The 20,357-nt window shown below is 40.3% G+C and overlaps 1 protein-coding gene across 11 annotated transcripts in view; it reads right to left on the reverse strand.

Moving 5' to 3' along the window:
- The window catches only part of LOC119893251 (unconventional myosin-IXAa-like), a 152,296-nt gene extending 133,856 nt beyond the window's left edge, over window positions 1-18,440 (reverse strand). For 4 of the 11 annotated variants that reach the window (XM_038705269.1, XM_038705260.1, XM_038705261.1 and 1 more), the window contains exon 1: window positions 17,996-18,439. The gene's annotated coding sequence lies outside the window, so the exon portion shown is untranslated. Of the gene's footprint in view, window positions 1-17,995 lie in introns of all 11 variants that reach the window. The other 7 variants (XM_038705270.1, XM_038705265.1, XM_038705264.1 and 4 more) reach the window with 3 other exon arrangements.
- Between the last annotated feature and the right edge of the window lie 1,917 nt (window positions 18,441-20,357).

Below are 20,357 nucleotides of genomic sequence, written 5' to 3' on the forward strand. Positions count from 1 at the left end.
TGACACATGTACGTGTAGCTAATAGTGCTGCTACTAATGATTATTTTCAGTTCAGTTCAGTTTTGCCAATTATCTTCGTGTTTAATGAATTATCATTTGGTCACAATTTTTTCCCCACAGCCCAAGTTGTTGTTCAACCTGTTTGTTTAGTACAATCAAAATTCAGTCATAGAAAACTAAGAAAAGAATATTCACATTTAAAAAGGCCTGAAACCAGTGAATATTTGGCTTTTCTGCTCAAAGAATGACTAAACAGATGAACCGATTATCTAAAATGTTGCAAATTAATTTTCTATGTATTGAATAACTGAGCTCTAGTTTCTAGTGCCACATTTTCCTACATTACATTTATTCATTTAGCTGACGCTTTTGTCCAAAGCGACTTACAATTGCTATACATGTCAGAGGTCGCACGCCTCTGGAGCAACTAGGGGTTAAGTGTTTTGCTCAGAGACACAATGGTGAATGGGTCGCAGTGAGATTTGAACCCGGGACTCTCACACCAAAGGCATATGTCTTACCCACTGCCCCATCACCACCCTAAAAGGTTATGGTCAAGTATAATTAAATTACAATTTCTTTTATTATTCGCTTTTGTTCCATTTGCCTTGCGCTTTTAACTTGGACTGGTGTACAAGTTAGTGTCTCATTTTGGGACAAAATAGAACAGAGAAAAAAACTGAAAATGACCGATCCCTGATACTTTGAGTTAATTCTATAACCAATATGAACAACTACAGTTTCAGGGCTGAAGGAATGAAGCCAGAGGCTGAATGTGGAGCTGATTCTCATCTTCCCTTTGTGGCCAAGTGATTGTGTTATTAAGTGAAGACCTCTGGCACTGAATGCTCCACTGCGTCCTATCACTGAAAAATAGGTGGTGTGCTAAAAGAGACGGCTGCAGAGATGGTGCTCTGTTCTGACCCTGGAGGCTAAGAGGGGAACACAAAAGGCTCTGGCAGAGATAACTCCAAATAGAGTCATAAATCAAGGTCTTACCTCAACATGATCAGCAGCACTAGTTACAGTTACACACACAATTCTCAAACAACCTCATGCACAGAAATAAACTCTTACACTATGGATGAAGACAAACGATTGGCCAGCTACATTTTTGGATTAGTGGAGTTTCAGACATTTAAATACACAATATTCTCAAGAAGGATGTCTTCTGAAAACAAAAGAACTATTCTTGTGGCAGGCCTGGATGTCTAACGTCAAAACTATTTTGCCACCAAATTATAAATTTTTTTGCGCCAAAAACATGTAAATTATAACTTCTGGCATCAAATGCTTGCTCATATTCATCCTCTTCTTTACTTACTCTTTGATTCACTTTGCCAAGATCTTTTGCAGTTCCTTTAATGTTTGGAATGGAACAGTTTGACATTTGGGGAATACACAGATTTTGCTGAGACTTTGGTGATCAATACCACTCTCACATCTGTCCGTTAAATATGAACAAAGTTTAGAGGTTTTAAGGTGGTTCAGGAAGTCACTGTGCCCGGCCAAGAAATAGTCCGGCAGTAAAACCACTGTTTTTACTTCTGATTTAATAAACAAAAAATAAATTATTAATTAGTGAGTGGAAGTGCTGGTAGGCAGATTGTGTAAACTTTGGACAGAGCCAGGCTAGCTGTTTTCCAGTCTTTATGCTAAGCTAAGCTAACCTGCTGCTGGCTCCAGCTTATTTTTCACCGTACAGACTTGAAACTAGTATCGATATTCTCCTCGAACTCTCGGCAAGAAAGCGAATTTTCACAAAATGTCAAACTAATGGCTTCTTATATTGAATGAATAAAAACGGTTAGTAATGTATCAAAAAGTTCAGATATTGGTAGCGAAACGCAAGTATCATAGCGGCACTAGTATTGAGAAATACCCAGCCCCACAAATCAGCTGTTAAATCACCTCCACTGAGGGGACATTCTCAGTCACTGAGCTACAGAAACCCTTCATAAACATCTCACCCTGCTTTTCCTGAAACCAGATGCCGGGCGCAATGATTACGCCTGGTCCTGAGGTTACCATGGCAACAGCCCTGGCTCAGTCACCCTCTCTGCCCTCCGAGTCCAATCCTGTACAGATTAGATATGACCATCATACAGAGGAACTGAATCATCTGGGATTATATCTCAGAAACAAGAGACTGTGTGGCAAACTCACAGCTATATACGCTGTCTACTCAGATTCCAGACTGAAACTGACCCTCCAAACAGCTCAAAGGATGTTTTTAAAACCCTTATGTCGCCTGCAGACCAAATGTCTGTTTTCTGTCAGCTTTAAAAAAAAAAAAAATGAAAAGAAAAATTGGCAGCATGGGCCAAAGAGAAGAGGGAGAGAGAAGGGAAAGGGACAAAAAAAAAAAGAAAGTGGTGTCTAATTCCACAGCTGCTTGCCAAATCATGCTGGATGATGTCAGAGATGGTCAAATACACTTTTCATGCAGTAATAAGGCTTCATGGCCAACAGCTATTTCTGATTAGGACGTTAACATTTAGACGCCTCACATTAATGATGATATTTCAAAGAGCAAAGCTTTGTAGGGACGACTGTAGCGCTGGCTACCAGTCTGCTTCCTGCGCAGAGGACCCTGAGGGAAGACATGAGCTCTGTAAGAGTGTGTGTTTGTGTGTGTGGTGGTGGTGTCGGGGGATATCAATGACGTGGATTAGGTACACTCCATTTAGTCCCAAGAATGCAGCCATCAGGCCAAATGCATCTCCTGCAAGAATAAGCCTCAGGGCACGTTTAAACAAAAAGGTAGAAACGAAGATAGTCACACACACACACACACACACACACACACACACACTCTCAGGCATCATAATCATCATCATCAAGGCAATGCATATCCTTGTCTTCTACGCCAGATACACAGACACAAGCAGCTCTGTTCTGTGAATTTTCACACACATAACTATGTAGAGATGAATAATAGAAGAGATGTGTGTGGGAATCCGCTCTGGCAACATGAAAGACGATAACATCCTCATCAATAAATGAAGAACGGATAGGATCGCGTAATGGAGAGGAAGTCTGCTTTACCATGAGGGCATAAACACTTTAGTCATGTGGCCCAAGCTACATAAAAAGCAAGTTAACAGACAGGAAGGTAAAAGTGAAAATCTACATTAAGTAAAGGTGACCAGAAATGCATGAAAAACATAATGTTTTTTTTTTACAGGTTTCTGAGAAACACAACTCCTATTCTACTCCAACAGCACATTACTGTTTTTACTATACTGAATTGAGAGCAAGACAAGAGAAGTGGTGAATGACTGTTTGAACTTGGATATTTGCTAGTTGTCTGTTATCATTACCTGAGTGTACAAACTGAAAGTTGAGTGACAGAGACGGAGCTCTTTCTCCACTTCCTTTAAAGATCGACCACAAACTCTCACCATGTTCAACACACAGAAACACACGCACTAAAAACAAAGATAAATACAGCCACAGAACGTCATAATGTGCTACAGCAACATGTACTGATGAAAATGTGATGAAGCTTCACATCAACAACAGACACGTGGAAGCAACAGAAGCTGCCATCAGGTTTCTACTTTGTGATACACTGTTGTAGTAAATTTTCATGAAATGTACTCTGTATTACAAACAGATCTAGAGTTAACTCGTGTACTCAGCATATCAATTGACTCCAACAACACATTAAAAAAAAAGGTAGAAAATAAATTATTGGTTTAACTGTGTAACCACCAAGACAGATTTCCTATGCTTCCATACATCCATCTTCAACAGTATGTCATTAAGAGGCATGGTACAGACAAAAATACACACACAGGCTATTCCAATTTATTTGAAGGGTCTTTGGCATCAGCAATGTGACGAAACGGAAGGATTCGATCAATTCGTTCTGCGATTTGGGGGGGTTATTGTTTTGTCAACATGTTTATCAATGAGGATAGGCTTAAGAACAAAAACAGCCTTCAAAATAATCATACAGTTGAATCAACACCTGTCAACAACAATTTCAACAAAACCTGAACCTTATATCCTTCCTGAAGGTTGGATTTATTGCAGACTGCGTTGGTGTTGGCTAGGTGTACCTAATAAACTGGCAACTGAGTGTATTTTACTGTTAATATCGTCACTTACACACATTTGTTATTACCAATTGCAGACTAAGTTACATTTTATCTGTTAAAATGCTTCATTTCTTCACAGTATCACACTGACTTGTTTGCGGAACGACCCAGTTTCCCCCAATGGATCATTAACATTTCATCTTGCACACACAAACACAAACACACGTCCAACACATTGCTGGCAAAAAAATCTCTGCACAGAACTGGCAACACACACACACACACACATCATGAAAACAAAAGGCACATCTAATCACATACAAACACACACACAGTCCACAAGGCAATCTAGACATGTAGCACAGACGCCGTCTCCCCTCCCCCTCCCTCCCTCCCTCCCGCCTTCCTTCCAGCCACCAAATCCACTTACAGGCCAGTGTGTGCAACTCGCTGATTGTTTTCTCTCTGGTGGCAGCTGCTCTGCCTCCATCCTCTGTCTCGACCACCTAATCAACTGTCAGTCAGGCGGAGATCGACTGAAGAGGTGGGAGATTTAAATTTCCTACAGTAATCAACACAGGGCTCTCCATCTACACTGTGTACTGAGTATAGGATCTGAATTAAGGATGCAGTAGATTTTCATGAAAATAAATGTTACGTTCAACAACAGCATGCCAACAAGAAAAATATATCTAGAAATATTGCCTCAAGACTTCTGTGACCAGGTCGTGGGTTCAAACCCCGGTTTCCCCGGCCTTTCTGTGTGGAGTTTGCATGTTCTCCCCGTGTCTGCGTGGGTTCTGCCCGGGTGCTCCGGCTTCCTCCCACCGTCCAAAGACATGCGGACTAGGTTGATTGGTGACCCTAAATTGTCCTTAGGTGTGTGTGTGAGCGGTTGTTCGTCTATGTTTGGAGTGGGGAGGTGATGCAGGAGACAAACGAGCTTTAAAGGCCACGATGGGGGCTGACCCTCATTTTTATAAGCCTATATTTGCACTAATGAGATTTAATACAAGCACACACACGCACACACAAACCAGCAGTTAAGGAACTTACTATGGCTCAAGTGGACTGAAGGAAAGTTTACAGATACATCTGTACAATATAATGCATATGTTCATTATACAATCTAATACAACTACCCTGAAATATTTGATAATAGTCGATGTTAAAGACATTTATTGAGCAAAAACACCAAACATTTTCTGTTTTCAGTTTAGCTAATGAGAGCATTTGCTTCTTTTCTCTGTTTTATATATTTGTAAATTTAATATTTTTGGTTTACTTGAACAAAACAAGACATTTGAGGACATCAGCAGGATTTTTTATGATATTTTATAGACTCATTTATTAAATCGATTAATCCCAAAAAATAACAGATAAATTGATAATGAAAAAATAATTAGATGCAGCCAACTGCTTTGTAATGAAAAACAAACACAATCAGGGTTGTGTTTTAGAGCTTATGGATTTAACTTTCCATTTGTCAGACAATAACACACTGTGTTATTTCTTCTCAATAAAAGTGTCATATCTGCACTTGAAGGTCTTCATGCTCTTCTTTCCCCCCTTTAAAAACACTACAACAACAAAGTAATAATAACAAGCAATACAACAAAAACAACACAACGATCTTGTACATTTAAATAACACCTTTCTGATAAAGTGTAGACAAAAACTCTACCATATATATTATTGCAGTCATACTTTAGTCCAACCCTATTTCCCATGTTTCTCTCTGTCCTCTGAGTAGAACACACATGTGGACATTAATTACTAGAATTAGTGTGTGTGTGTGTGTGTGTGTGTGTGTGTGTGTGTGTGTGTGCGCGTGTGTGTGTGTGTAGAGCGTGTCATGACTCAAAGACCCTTTATTCACACCCATGTAGCCACAGCGGGCCAGCTTTCACACCCTGCTCTGACTAAATTAAATCCCACTGTGCTCACCTTGACCTAAGCTTAACACACAACAACAACAACACGCACACACACTGTCTCTTTTCACTGTCACCAATATACCCTCACCCCTATTTACACACACAAACACACTCTCTCTCCGGTGAGACCCTTCAGCACCGTGACAACAGCCAACCACATCGCGGCCACTTGGAACCAACGAGCCAATCGCCTGCCTCCCTTCGTTTCGCCAACGACCAATGAGAGCGGCTCATTTTACATGAGCAGCTTTCATCATTGTTCCAGATGAGACTGAAGTGCTGCTGCTTCACTCGCCTTGCTATTCCAAAGAACGTCTGCTGCCTCAGAAGGGAACTGAGGGCTTCACATTAACGCAACAGCTGTAAAGATGACCGTTACACAAACAGTACATTTCCCCAAAAAACAACAACAGTAGCTCCTCATTCCTCGTCTATATGTCCACTGAACATCCTGCACTGCTCATAAAAGCTATTTGGTTTTAGTTTTTATTCTGCCATGTTGCATTAGTTTATATATCTTGTACTTCTTTGTTACCATGGTCTTCATTACATTCAGATACATGCAATTGTACCTTTGTTTCTATTAGGGCTTCAACTAACAATTATTTTCATTATCAATTAATCTGCCAATCATGTTCTCAGTTCAAATCAATAAAAACATTGTGAAAACTGCCCAAGCTGTCATATTCAGATGTCTTGTTTTGCACAACAAACAATACACAAATATATTAAATTTACCATCAGACGACGAAGAAAGCCAAGAAATATTCATATTTAAAGGAAATGACTCTATTGTCATAATATTTGCTGATTAATTCTTGGATCGACAAATCATTTCAGCGTTATTGTTTTGACTTGTTACACGCAGGAAAAAATATTTTCGAGCTACAAGCTACCAACTGATGCCAAATTTTTAAGATTGCATCTTTCAATATTACAGTAGATTCATCTTTCTGTATGTTGTTGACAGTGCCAGCTGTCATTCAAAAATAAATAAACAATGACACATTTCTTCAGGAAAAACTGTAAAGCACAAAGCACCTGAACCGACTAAATATAAGCCTCTTTTCATTAGGTTTTACTGGAATAACAGAAATATGAGAAAATTTCTTACTGATGCTGCCTCTGAGTTAAAAAGAAAATACAGCAAAACCCGTCTCAAAAGCTCATCAGCAGTGACCCTTATTGTTACCAACAAGCTGCTCATGTGAGAGCGAGTGAGTGAGTCTGGCTCCTAGCAACTGCTGCCTGTCAGGGAAGGTTGAAGACGTATGCAGCCAGTGAATGAATGAATGAATGAATGAATGATCTATAGTAGAGAAAGGAGGAAGAATGGCCAAGATTTGAATCTCTGCAGAAAACAAGTGTGTGAGGGCTGACAGCACCTACTGATACCTTTATTAACATACGTATAATGATGATGAAACAGGATCTAGAATAACACAGACGATGCACCTTCTTTATTGTTATGCTGAGTGTTTATGTAGTCCAACAAGACAGAAATGAGCTAATGAGGATCCTAATAGAGTATAAAGAAGGATGTTGCCTGTTGCTAAGCTGCTTTAGGGCTACAACTGATGATAATATTTCATAATTATCCAAATTACTTAATTAATTTAGTCTAAAATGTCCATCACACTTTCTTAGAGCCTACGGTTACATCTTCAAATTGCTTTGTTTGTTTTTCGATTATCAATTTTTGGGCAATTTATTTTCATTTGATTGAACAATAGTTTCAGCTCTAAATTTTTTTATCAACATATAAAGACATTATTGAGCCCAAGACAGAAATCAGCTAACGAGTATCCAAATAGAATAAAAAGAACAATGCGGCCATAAATCAGCTTAGGAACCGTTGTTCCTAAGCTGAGGAAGAATGGCCAAGATTCCCGTTGGCCGCAACTGACTTATTAACTAATTCATTATTTAGTCTATAAAATCTGAGAAACTAGTTTCTCTAGAAAAGCCACAAATCCTGCTATTTGAGAGGCTGGAAACAGCTTAAAACATATAATGATAAATACAAAAGGAAGGAAGACACAAAGTTATGATGAAAACATGGCTTCTGTGGTGTCTTTATTGTTATCCTGAGTGTTTATGGAGCCCAACAGAGATTAAAGAAAGATGCCAACTGTTTGATGTGCCATATGACTCCATGTCAAACAGCATAATCACATGTTCATGCCTCCTCTGAGGGACAAAATTTGTCACTACACATTTTCTAAGATGAGATAATAGTGGGTTATTTACATTTTAGGCATGTTAGCTGCCACTCTAGTCCTGAGAAAACTATGACCAAGTTCAGTGTCTTTCTTAACCAGAATTAATATTATCTTCTTTACAGGAAGGAAACAAAAACATTAATACGACAGAATTAAGACAGAAGAGAAGATAACTGCAAAGAATGAACTTGCAGCATCCGATCTACACATCATATGACTCTGAACCACCAGCCCCCACCTGCTCTATTCGTATTGTGGCGGTAGCCCAATTTAGAGTTGCACACCAAAGTAGGACAGACTGCAGGACAGAGCAACTTTCAGACAACCTTGGCAGAGTGACTAAGCTTTTAGGGCCAGGAAAACAGAGCGAGGAAGAGGAAGAAAGAAAGAGGGAAAGACGTGCTAGAGAATGTGAACAAAAGGAAAAGGAAGACAGAAAGCTACGAAATGAATACGGCTGAGTATCATTTGGTACAGGTGTCAATAAGACACCTATGTTTTGGTACAAATGCAAAAGTAATACTTTTTTGATACATTACTCTGATATATATGGGGGGGGGGGTTTCTCCAGTCATACAAGAACTGAAAATAGGACTGGAGCTGAGGATTATGTTCATTATATTTCATCTAAAAATAATCCATTCTCAATTGGTCTATACAATGTAAAATAAAATGTGAAAAAATTATGTTTTCCTAAAACCCAAGCTGACATTTTAAAATGTCTCGTTTGATGAACCAACACTCAAAGAACTGAAGACGTTCAGTATAATATAAATCAGAGAAAAGCGGCACTAATTGATTCATCAACTCATTGTTTCAGCTCCAGCTGAAATAAAGTGGTGTAAAATTGACATTATGACTTAAATCAGGACATTTCTGATCTAAGACTATGTCAACAAGACCTGATAAAGCATTCAGTGCTTTGGTACTGGGACAGTTTTTGATGCTCGATGTAGTAAAGCAGGAATGTTCTGTATTCATTTAGTGCTTCATCAAACTGAGTGCCACACCCAAGTCCTCTGGTCGCAGACTGCTTTGTTCTGGCTCTGGCCACTACTGTCTCTCTCTCTTTCTCTCACTCACACACTCATACTCACACACACAAACACACACACACACAGCCAACAGCATATTGCAACAAAGCAGTGGCAGACAGTAGGTCACACACTTGTCCTGCCTGCCTGTCGTATTGTGCGTGTATTCAAATTCCTCTCGTGTGCGTGTCGGCTATCAGCACTCTTCAGCAGGGCGTCTTTTGGCTACAACTTCCAACCCACAGCCAGTCCATGGTGACTGAAACCAGACGCTACTCGCAAACTAACTGACAGCACAGACGGCACAAATATGAGACAAGCAGTTATTAAAGAGAGTAATTCAGCTCTCGGGAAGTGACACAAGCGCTGGATAACGCAGCCTCCTGAGTCTGCAGGCACCTTGTCAAAAATGTTTAAGAGCTGAACCACAGACACGAGTGAGATGTGACATTATCGGCTGCCTCCGAACCCCAAAATGACACGGTGCTAATTGAAGAGGGGGGAGAGTACTGATTTACCCTCTCAGGCATTTTTTCACAGGCTGGCTGGCTTTGGGGGAGAGTGGCTGGCTGAGCCTAGATCTGTCAATCTGAGCAACACCTCCATCAATCTGCTGGCAACACAGTGAGACAAACAATGCAAGCGTCAGCAGAGCTAAAACACAGACTGAGAGCTAATACTGACCACCTGAATTCACCGAAACTGAAGTTGAAGGCACAAGCAAGCTTTTGGGCTAGTCTGTGACCATTTCCCCTCATGTTTTCTACTTCCTAGCCAACACAAATTACAGCCAATTTGAGATTCACAGCGTCTTCAATTGAAATCTGAGATTTTTCAGTACATTTGTGCATCACATCCTCTGAGCCTCCTGCTATTGTTTTCTGTAGGTTTCCCAAACCAATGTCCTGCTGCGTCAGCCTTGTTTTGGCCTCTGGCGGCTCTAAACAGAATAAAAAAAAAACACTTCCTAAGTTGGTAAACAAAATAATTAATGATATTTTAGTGATATTTTATTGATTGCTGGTGGGGGAATATCCTTTGCTTGCCCCAGTCTGTAGACATCAGTCAGCTGTAACGATGTGACCTCGAGGCTTTTAGGGATTCAGGGAACTGATCAAAGACACTTCAGCAGGGCAGATGACTACTGGCTTAATGCTTGGGCTGGGGTCATGTGGATCATGTGGATGGGCTATCTGGAAACTAAACCACATAGAAGTTGACAAGGATAGGGAGATAAAACAGAAAGATTTAAAAGGGAAAATCCGGTTTCATATAATTTGAGTCTTATTTTTGTCCTTTTGGACATCATTCCTATCGGTTATGATAAAACTGGGCTCAGCAAGTTAATTGCTGAACATGGCAACATTACAGAACAAAATGTCTTGACACATCAAGAAATAGGTCAGCTGAAACAAACCCCTTAGATATCTTATTTTATTTGGAACTGAAACCAATGGTTGAATGCTAAAATGATGACCCATACACCTGGTTCAGCACTGCACTCACTTTCAGTATGACATCCAAATAAAGTGGTTTAGATCATCTCAGATAATCTGGCTAAATTGTTGGATTGTTTAGAAATTGTCTGACCGCTCCTGTTTCCTGCCCTGTGGGACTTCTTTTTAGTGATGTTGCCATGCTCCCAGATAGAAAACATATTTTAAAGCTGCATGATTTTATATTAACAACAGATGAAATGAGTACTTGTATGTCAAATAGGTTGCACGAGTGATGAACCCACAGAGAATTATCACCCAAGTATGCAGCTCCTCCCAGCTCTACTGAGTATTTTAGCATCTTTCAGATCGTTACTTTGGTTTTCTGGCCAGCTACTTTACAGTTTCGATTCACTCTGACCTCTGGACACTACGTGCATAGTCAAACATTTTGCTGCTTAGGAAACAGATATTTCCCTCAGAAGTTGGTGGAAATAAATTATGAATAAAGTAAGAAGCAGAGTAAATACTGTATTTGACTTCATCAAGTAGCCAGAAACACAACTCCAAATTAATTTCAATGTTGTTCCATAAATGCTAGATGTGTAAATAAGAAACACCTTGCTAACAAGTTTGCTATCTTATAAAATCCGGAAAATAAATTACTCCATAAGACAATTAAAATAAAATGGGACAAAATACAGACAGTTCTGCACCCACCCATACAGACCCACTGCACAAACAGTAAACCAGCTGTACCCTTTACCTCCTTAATTTTATAATACCAACACATCTAAGTATAAGTAATAAGTAAGTAGTGGTAGTAGTATCTTCTGTCAGAGGGTAAAAGTTGTCGCTCACAATGCTGGAGCTGGATCTTTAGGGCCTGTTTAGTAAGACACTGCTCATAGATGTGAAGAGTCGGGTGATTCACCAATTTATACAGACACAGGGTCACAACTGTGCAGCAACACCGGAAGCTATTTTAAACATCTCAGCAATTATTTTGATGAGTACCATGTTAACCATAATAGATAGAAATGACTAACAAAACTACAACATTTAGAATAAAGCCAAGTTCTCCTTTAACATCCTGTATAAAGAAGCTAACAGAGGCTACCAAATGTGTAATTCCTGGCCACATCCTCCAAATAAATAGGAGGCAGCATTTCACCTCCTCCTCCCCATCAGCAAGGTTACTCTCTAAACGATTCTGGTCCTCTGTTCCTGAATTAGCAGGTGTCGCTTCTTCTCCAACAAAGAAGTTAAAAGGGCCGTCGATGTGTGTGACCATCTGCAGGGAGGGGCTTCTCTCCTGTAACTCTTTTTAGACACAATTCAAACTATGAGACACAATTGACGAATATGTGAATAAGTGCGAATAGTGGGAATTGAAACTCCAGGAGAGCAACGGTGACAGGGACAGAGAAATCAAATTGTTAATGGCAGATTAATAGTGCAGCCCAATTGGTTAACATGAGCACCGAAAGGAAGCGGGCAGCAGTGACTGACAAGCCCTTGGGGCAGCTCTACTTTATCATCCTCTCATGTTGGACTGAGGGCAGACTGGACGCTACAGTGACTCACTATCGCATCTCGAGGCATGAGTGATACTACAACACAGGGTGGGACGGAGCTAGCTGATTGCATGCTAACTTCAGTAGACATCTATTCTGGCCAAATCCTACACAATGTACCTTTAATGCCTACACTGCTTCAGTTAATCATCCTTGTTCCGTGTCTAACTCTCTCCTCCTGCCGCTCCATCTCTGATCAGCCAAGCAGGACAAAGTGGAACATAACGATGCTGCTGGCTGCTCTTTGCCCTGGGCAGTGCCAGGGGACTGATCCATGCCCTCGACAGCTGCTGCCTGTTGCAAGAAACACCAAAGTACTCCACTTCTCCATGTCAAAAACAAACATTTATTTGTCCAATGAGAAACTTTTTTTACACAGTGTTTATGCCTAAAGTAGCGACAGCCATAGAATGAGGTTAAATGAATAATACAAAGAGATGTGAGGAGCGATAATGGATGCAGAAATTCACTGAGGGCCCAGCTTTGAACAGCTGAAAGAATAACAAACAGAAGCGCCCTGCTAAGAATCAAGTCATGTTCGAATCAAAAGGACTTCTGCTATCATGCTAACAATCTGCACCAATGACACATATTATCCTGCAGCAGCTCCTTTGAAGGAGAATGTGGAAAAAGTGAAAGTGATTTTTATATCGTTGGACAGCTGCACAAGAGAGAGGTAAGATTTCTTACCGGCTGTCTTTTTTTGTTTTGGACATATTTTCTTTGAGTGGTATTCTCTAAAGAACATGTAAAATCTAACAACAACAAAAAATGTTTATGAATTAACCTTGACTAACCTTGATAAAGGCTTTTAAATGGAGTACACATGTCTGTGTGAGGTTATCCTTGTCTAATTCAGACTGTGGTCAATATGATGGACTTCACTTGAACACATAAAGACTCCAGAACATTAACACTGTGACACTGTTTCAGTCTTCTCGTCACACGAGTATCACAGAGGTCAGCAGGTCACCAGGCGGCACCGAATAGCAGCAGTTTGTGTGAAGAACAAGTCAAATCTCAGAGTACAGTACGTGGAAATATGTGACCAGATGTGGCCAAAGTACATGAGCAACATCCATAAAAGAAACATCAGAAAGCTGCTAATGTTATGCTTTGCATTTCTGAGGCAATGTTGTTATTTGTGGGTTTATTTTTCTTAACTCATAGAGGAAACTTATCAAACAAGATGTCATGTCAAGCTAATTCTACTGCAGCTACAATGGAGTTAAAGGCTATGGCTGACGTTATTGTTCATATTTTGTATTGCCAACAAATACCATAAAAAGACTTACACCAACAGCGCATTAGTCAGACCCAAGCCCACTGGTTCCTTCTAGAGATTTATTTCTTTAAAAACAGCTCAGGAATATATACATTCACTTTTAAAAACAGCTAAATCATTTCCTTAAACAGCTGGGCACTGTGCTTTTTAGCAAATGTTACTCAAACAGGAGTAAATCATGCATCTGTTGGGAACCACTTTCTGCAGGTTTTCTCTGACAAATGCAAGTGACAACAATGGAAACCTAACTACTTAAGAAAGATGCTATTTAAGATGCACACACACACACACACACACACACACACACACACACACACACACACACACACACACACACAGTGGAAGGCTATAAATACACCTGGTTAGAGATGCATATAGCCGCACTGACATGATGTGTGAAACATTGACCTCATCCTGGTATTGTCTTACATGAAGCCTTGAGCATTGCAGCAGCAGGTTTGAGCGCGATTTGACTGATTAAGCAAGGACACTGGGATCCAGTGGCAACCAACTTCACATAACAAAACTATTTTTCTTAAAGCCATCAAGTCAATAGGTCGAACAAACCAGAAATGTGGGTCAGTGGGCTTGTCGATTGAAATGATTTTCAGCAGGCTCTTTAGTCCCTCACTAAATCTGCTGATGATCTCATACAGATGTCATCATCAGAGTTTGTAGATTATCATTAAGGTTATGATGAATTTGTGACAAAAGTGACTTGTCAAAACTGTCAATACTAACTTTCATAATAACTGTCACTTTTGACAGTCAGATAAAAAAGGTCAGATATGATATCATATATAGGTTGTTAATCCATCACTAAAAAAATAAAGAGGAGGTAGACTGAATTAAGCCACATTGGCTGTCAGCGATAAATCAATTACAAGCTTAACACGTCTCATTTATGCAAACATCCACTGCCATTACAAACCTGTCTCCAAGAAATGTTTTTTAAATTCAACTAATTTGCAACAGCAGACAGGATTGGAAGGGAACGTATTGGAGATTTAATTATATTTTCTATAAAAATAATGAGGAAATTAACATATCTATCAAGTCGCAGGTCTTTGACAACGCAGGCTATTTAATTCTGCCAGAATATCCGATCTTGCAATACAACGTCCGCTCTTAATGACTACAACATTATGAAACTTTTTATGGTATTGTTTAGGCACTGGCAGCACTTGGTTAAGGTTAGGCAAAGATGGTGGTCTGGTGGTGTTTGGTGTAAACCCCAGACACTGTGCTTGTCCACCCACCATCCATCCTGACTACCTCCACGTGACTCTGGTGTGGTACATACCAAATGTAGCGCTTCATTCACTCCAACATAAATTAGAAAATAATTTAGTGCTACACAAAAGTAACAGGACTGGCTATTTCAATTCAGGGTGCGTTCACATATAACATGTCTGAAACTGTTCAAACCAACTCATTTTGTTTAGGCTGCTATGAAAGCTGAGATTCAAACTCTGGTGCGGACTAAACAACCGGACTGAGACCACCCGACAAAAAGCAAACCAACCACAAGATTTTGTCATAGTAGACATGTGATTTTAGCATGAACTCAAAGGCAAAACTACAATTAAATCCATTTGCTGATTCATCATCTGTCAAGAAAGAGATATTTTATGTGGCCTATATATATCACTTAGTAACCAGATCAATTGGCGTCACTGTGAGTGCAGAGATTTGACCTGATTAATTAAGTGAAAATACATTTAAAAACAGAGCTATTTGGGAGTTTTTCATTAAAAAAGTGAGTGAGACTTAGCTATCCTTAGCTATTCCTCTACAATATTACTTTTACTTTTTAACTCTTTATCGTTAAAAGGCTACAATTCATCTCGGCCTAAATCAAGTAAACAACTTTAGGTGTGGAAGCACCTAACAGAAGAACCTCTGATGATCTGCTCAGTCACATCAGTGCTTCATCAAGTAAATCAACTTTGATGATTTCTGATAGCAAAGGGTATAAAATCTGGCTTGAAATGGATATCGCTTCTTAAATATGAAATGCTTGTATATTCATAAATCATTTCCACACCACATTAAGCCTTTAAAAGGTCCATCTCCCTTTGAATCTCAGGGGATAGTCTCCATTCATCTGGGACATGGATAGAGAATTGTTTCTCCTTTTTCTGGATATATAGATAGAGTTCATAATGATTGAACATCTAACAGCAGAGCTGTCTCAAAATGTATAGAAAATGGGACCTGAGTGGGTCTGATTCTATGTTGCTGAAAAAGCAGCAACACCAGCTCTATACTTCTTAGTGTCTTCAAACAGCTCTAAAGAAAAGGGATTAGAGGCTTTCATTCTCTATGAATTATTGAAATGAATGTCCTTGCATGTGATTGCTGTTGGGATGTTTTTATTGACTATGACTAGACAGAAAAGGTCACAGTGGCTGCTCTTTTTCTGCCATGACCTCTTCATCTGACATGCGTTTTAAAAACGAGACATTTCCGAGTTGCTTCCGAGCTGTGTTCTCTTCACGAGTACATTGGCTGGGCAGCTGGAGCTGTCAAAGCAATGTTTTCAGTCATGATCTCAAGGGCTTTGCTACTTACATAATAACCTGAATGAAATGTTAATGTCAGCAAAGTTGACAACGCAGTAAGGGAATTCTCCTCAGACTGAACCAGCAGCCGTGGAGAGCGCACCCGTCTGTCCTGGAATTTCAAAATACTGCACCTGTAAAGACTTTATGTCATTCACTGTGGCATTTCATGAGAATTGCCACATGAGACTCATCGCATGCAGCCACAGCTCCTCAGTGCTGTTGCTCAACACAAGCACTTCAGAGCAGGAGGAGGAGGAGGGTGGGTCCACTCTTGAAGCTCTTGGGCTTGTGGACAGAGACCTTGGGGGCATTGCTGGTCTGCCTGGCCATGCAGGCCTGTTTCACCATGTCAGTGGACTAAATTCATCCTAATTTCAGCTACAGCTGAAACCTGGGCAGCAAACCTACTTTGTTGCTGCTTTTTAGCTCTGAACTGAGTCATCCACATAAAGGATCTCAAACAGGTGAATCCACCTGAACTGCTTTAGACCATTTATGCTCTAATGATCTTATTATGTGCCTTTGTACCAGGCCATTGTTAACTTGTCCTATTCCAGACTCTCTCTCCACATTCACAACCAGTAGATTAAAACACTTTATTTTGTAAAGCAATCTGGAACACATCAGTTTTTAAGTCTACATTTATTAAAAGAAATTGACTTCACTTTATATGTCCTGTATAACTAAACCTAACAACTACTGCCATTATCAGTTAATCTGCTTATTATTTTTTAGAATGACTGGAATGAATTCATTCTTTTGTCAACAAACTGTCATAAAACAGTAGAAATGCTCAAGGTGACATCTTCAAATTGCTTGCTTTGCCCGACCAACCCAAAGATATATAGTTTAATATCATACAAGACTAAGAAACCCAGCAAATATTAACATTTGAGGAGTTGAAAACAGTGATTTTTTGGCATTTTTAACTTACAAATTATTATTTGACTCATCATTTCATCTCTAAGCATCACAATGTAAAGTTGCTCATTTTAAATATAGGACAATAATGTGTTTTAAGAGGTACTGGAATTAAAGAAGCTTCAATCCCTTCTTCCATGTTTGTCTGTGACTGTTTGTTGTGATCAACGGGAGATCACACATTAGCTTTTACATCAACACACTCGGCTCCATCCACAGCAACACTGCCAGTGTTTAACTAGACGTGCAAAGCAGCTGAACACCCTTGTGTCCAGCTGTAAAAAACCTCAGCCATGCCCCATCGGGCGGCAGCAGCAGTGTGATGTAAGCAGCCTTAAACGCCTCACACATGACGCAAAATTTCACAACCGTTCGTCTCTTAACACGGTATAGTACAAAAAAACAAAGCCCTACAGCCGTTATGCCACCAACATAACACAGATCCATTCAGAGCTCCAACCTTCCTCTGCGACAATGAACCCAGCCAGCACTGCTCTGGATGTCTCGAGCTCTCCAGTATCTCATTTATACCAGTGCGTCACTTTTACTGCTGCTGCTGCACTGTCAGACTCCACAGACACAAAACTGCAGCCCAGATGTAGCGTCCAGCATACACCAGGCAACATCTGCAACTGCACATTTACGCATTATGTAAGAAAACAGTGTGACATTTATCCGAGGCGGCGGTGGCGGCGATGGAGGGGGTGATGTGAGGTGGTGGAGGAGGAGGAGGGGAGCCAGGAGCCCTGGGTGCGTACAGGGCTGCTGGAGGGTAGTTTGACCGTGTCGATCCGTTTCTTTCATAATTATACATGTAACGTGGCCTGATATTACATTTAAAGGGGGAACGAGAGACTGCAGCTGATGTTAAAGTGACAGCGAGCAACCCACAAGACGGAGGTTTGACATTCCCCGCTGCGAGCTCTGTTGGTCCGTTTTACTGACTGAAAAGGGGGAAAGGGGTGCTTACCTCCTCCAGTGTGTCTTCAGACCGCTGCTCCGTAAACCTCCCCGCAATAAACCCTCTTTTCTAACGAGGAAGAGCAGACAAGCCGTGCGTCTCCTGTCCAAAAACTCAGGCTGATTTTACCGCAGGCAAACGCTGTCGTGCGTAACAGCCCGCACCACGTATCCCGCTGCTCAAATCTCCAAATCTGCTATTAGATAAGATCCAGATTTTATCTTTCCCCTTTCTCTCTCTCTCTCTGTGCCGTAGTCCTGAGAGCTTCTGTTTTGAATCTTCCCGTCAGGTCTCCTTCCTCCCACAGCTCCTCTGCTCTGCTCTCTCTCCTTTTTTCTTCTCTTCTACAACCGCTGCCAGTCGTACCGTGCGTGCACTCGCATTGCGCGTCCACGTAGAGCAATAGGGTGGAAGCTATATAGCAGTGTGGGTGGGTGGGTTCTTGTTTCACCCTCCTGTGTAACAACAGAAATTGTTTTCCAGTGAGGAATTGGCAGTTGAATTTGGATTTCATTCAGTTGTTCTTTTTCACACAGAATGAATATGCAGGTTTTGATAACAGGCAGTGTCACTCAGCACATGACTGACATGAGTGTGGGTGTGGCCAAAAATGTGGACATCCCTCCCCAACATAAATACACACACACACACACACACACACACACACAAAGATGTATGGATGGAACAGAATGTAAAATCACTTTAATATCTTTATTTGAAATGTTTACAGGCAGTTGCATTTTTTCTCTAACATTTGGTATTCAGTTACTGTGAACAACAGAGATATGTCTATGAATTCTCCCTCTAAAATTCATTACTTATGAAGCAATTCTACATACACACTCAGCTATATGGAAAATAACAGCATTTAAACTAAGGCAAAGGTCAGCAAAAATATTTCCATTTTTACCTATATTTCACTTTCTTTTTTCCTATTCACTATAGGTCTCAATGTTATAGAAAAAGATATATATTAAATTTTTCATAATACCTTCCAAGGGGAACCATGCAGTGTTTTGTTTAATGAGGTACAAAAATGTCATCTATATGTATGATGCACAAAGACTGAAATAGCTATACTCACATACTGACTGAGCCCTTGGTGAAAACCTGGGAGAGATGACAACCAAAACATTTTATGTTGATAAACGTTCTTTTCTTTCTTTTGATGTTCAGTGCACAATTTGTAACATGTATACACAGTTGTGAATAATGTTTTCTTGTGGTTTTGAATATGTTAAGCTGAAGATGTTGCATCTTATAATTCTATACTGAAACTCAATTGTGTGCAAATATTCCTGTGCGATGCCAGGATGGTTTAATATCGCTCATGACCGGTTCTGTAACATCTTCAACCCTCACAAATATAAACAAAACAAGTTAGCTGGCAAAATGTAGTTCCATCTCAGCAGCAACAGGTAGCCTGGCTGAGTGGTGCAGACAATGTTTTCTTTAAAAACAAGTGTCAAAGAATGTATGTAAAATCAGTTTTCTTCTTATAAATTGGTGGATTCAAACAATGTATTTATACAAAAATGTGTATGGGGGTGTAGATAGAGCAAAAAAGTGATGGAAGTTGATCCATTTATTTTGTAGAAATGATGGAGTATATAATTGTGACTTAATTATAAGAATGAGTAAAACGGTTCTGTCTTCTTTGAGACGTGTTGATGACAAGCTCTCTGTGAGTCAATCCTCCCATTACAAATCAACCCTCCTTGTCACAATGAATTTGTCAGTTGAAAGGTCAGTGTCGTCTCATCTTAGTTATCACCGTGGGGGTGTTCAGTGAAATTCAACTCTTTTTGAGGTGCATAGAAATAACACACACAGTGAATCTAATTAGAGAAGATTTAGCAGCAGATCAGCAGATAAACTGCTCCAGGGCTGCTTACTCTTGACAGACAATACCTCTGCTGGCAGAATGACACTCTTTACCTCCAAGTGTGTGTGAGGGAAGAAACAGATCGCACACTCTCCTGTTTGAAAACATCACACCTGTTTTTCATGGGATCGGTTTCCAGCTTGGTGACATATTTACCAGCCAGACATTTTGAAAAGGAAATCCTCCCTTTGGCCCTGAAAGTTGGAATCCAACTCCGCATCGAGGGGCCCTCGGCGTGCACATTCAGGCCAGCGTCAGTGTTCAGGCCAGCATCAGTGTCCAAAATGACAGGAGCTTCTCATAAAATAACAGAGACAGTAGCTGAGGGCAGAGGGTGGGCTGATGGAGACAATAGACTGGAACGGCTGAAGTGGTGAAGAGCATAGCCAGGAGGCCGACATGACTCTTCTGTCAACCAGAAAACTGAGATGGGATAAAAATCTGAGAAAGCAGCAACAAAGGGGCCTTTTGCTATTTCAGCAGCAT

This window comes from Micropterus salmoides, unplaced genomic scaffold (assembly GCF_014851395.1).
Source record: "Micropterus salmoides isolate LMB-PRFRI ecotype aquatic unplaced genomic scaffold, ASM1485139v1 Ms_hic_scaffold_8, whole genome shotgun sequence".
Lineage (NCBI taxonomy): Eukaryota > Metazoa > Chordata > Actinopteri > Centrarchiformes > Centrarchidae > Micropterus > Micropterus salmoides.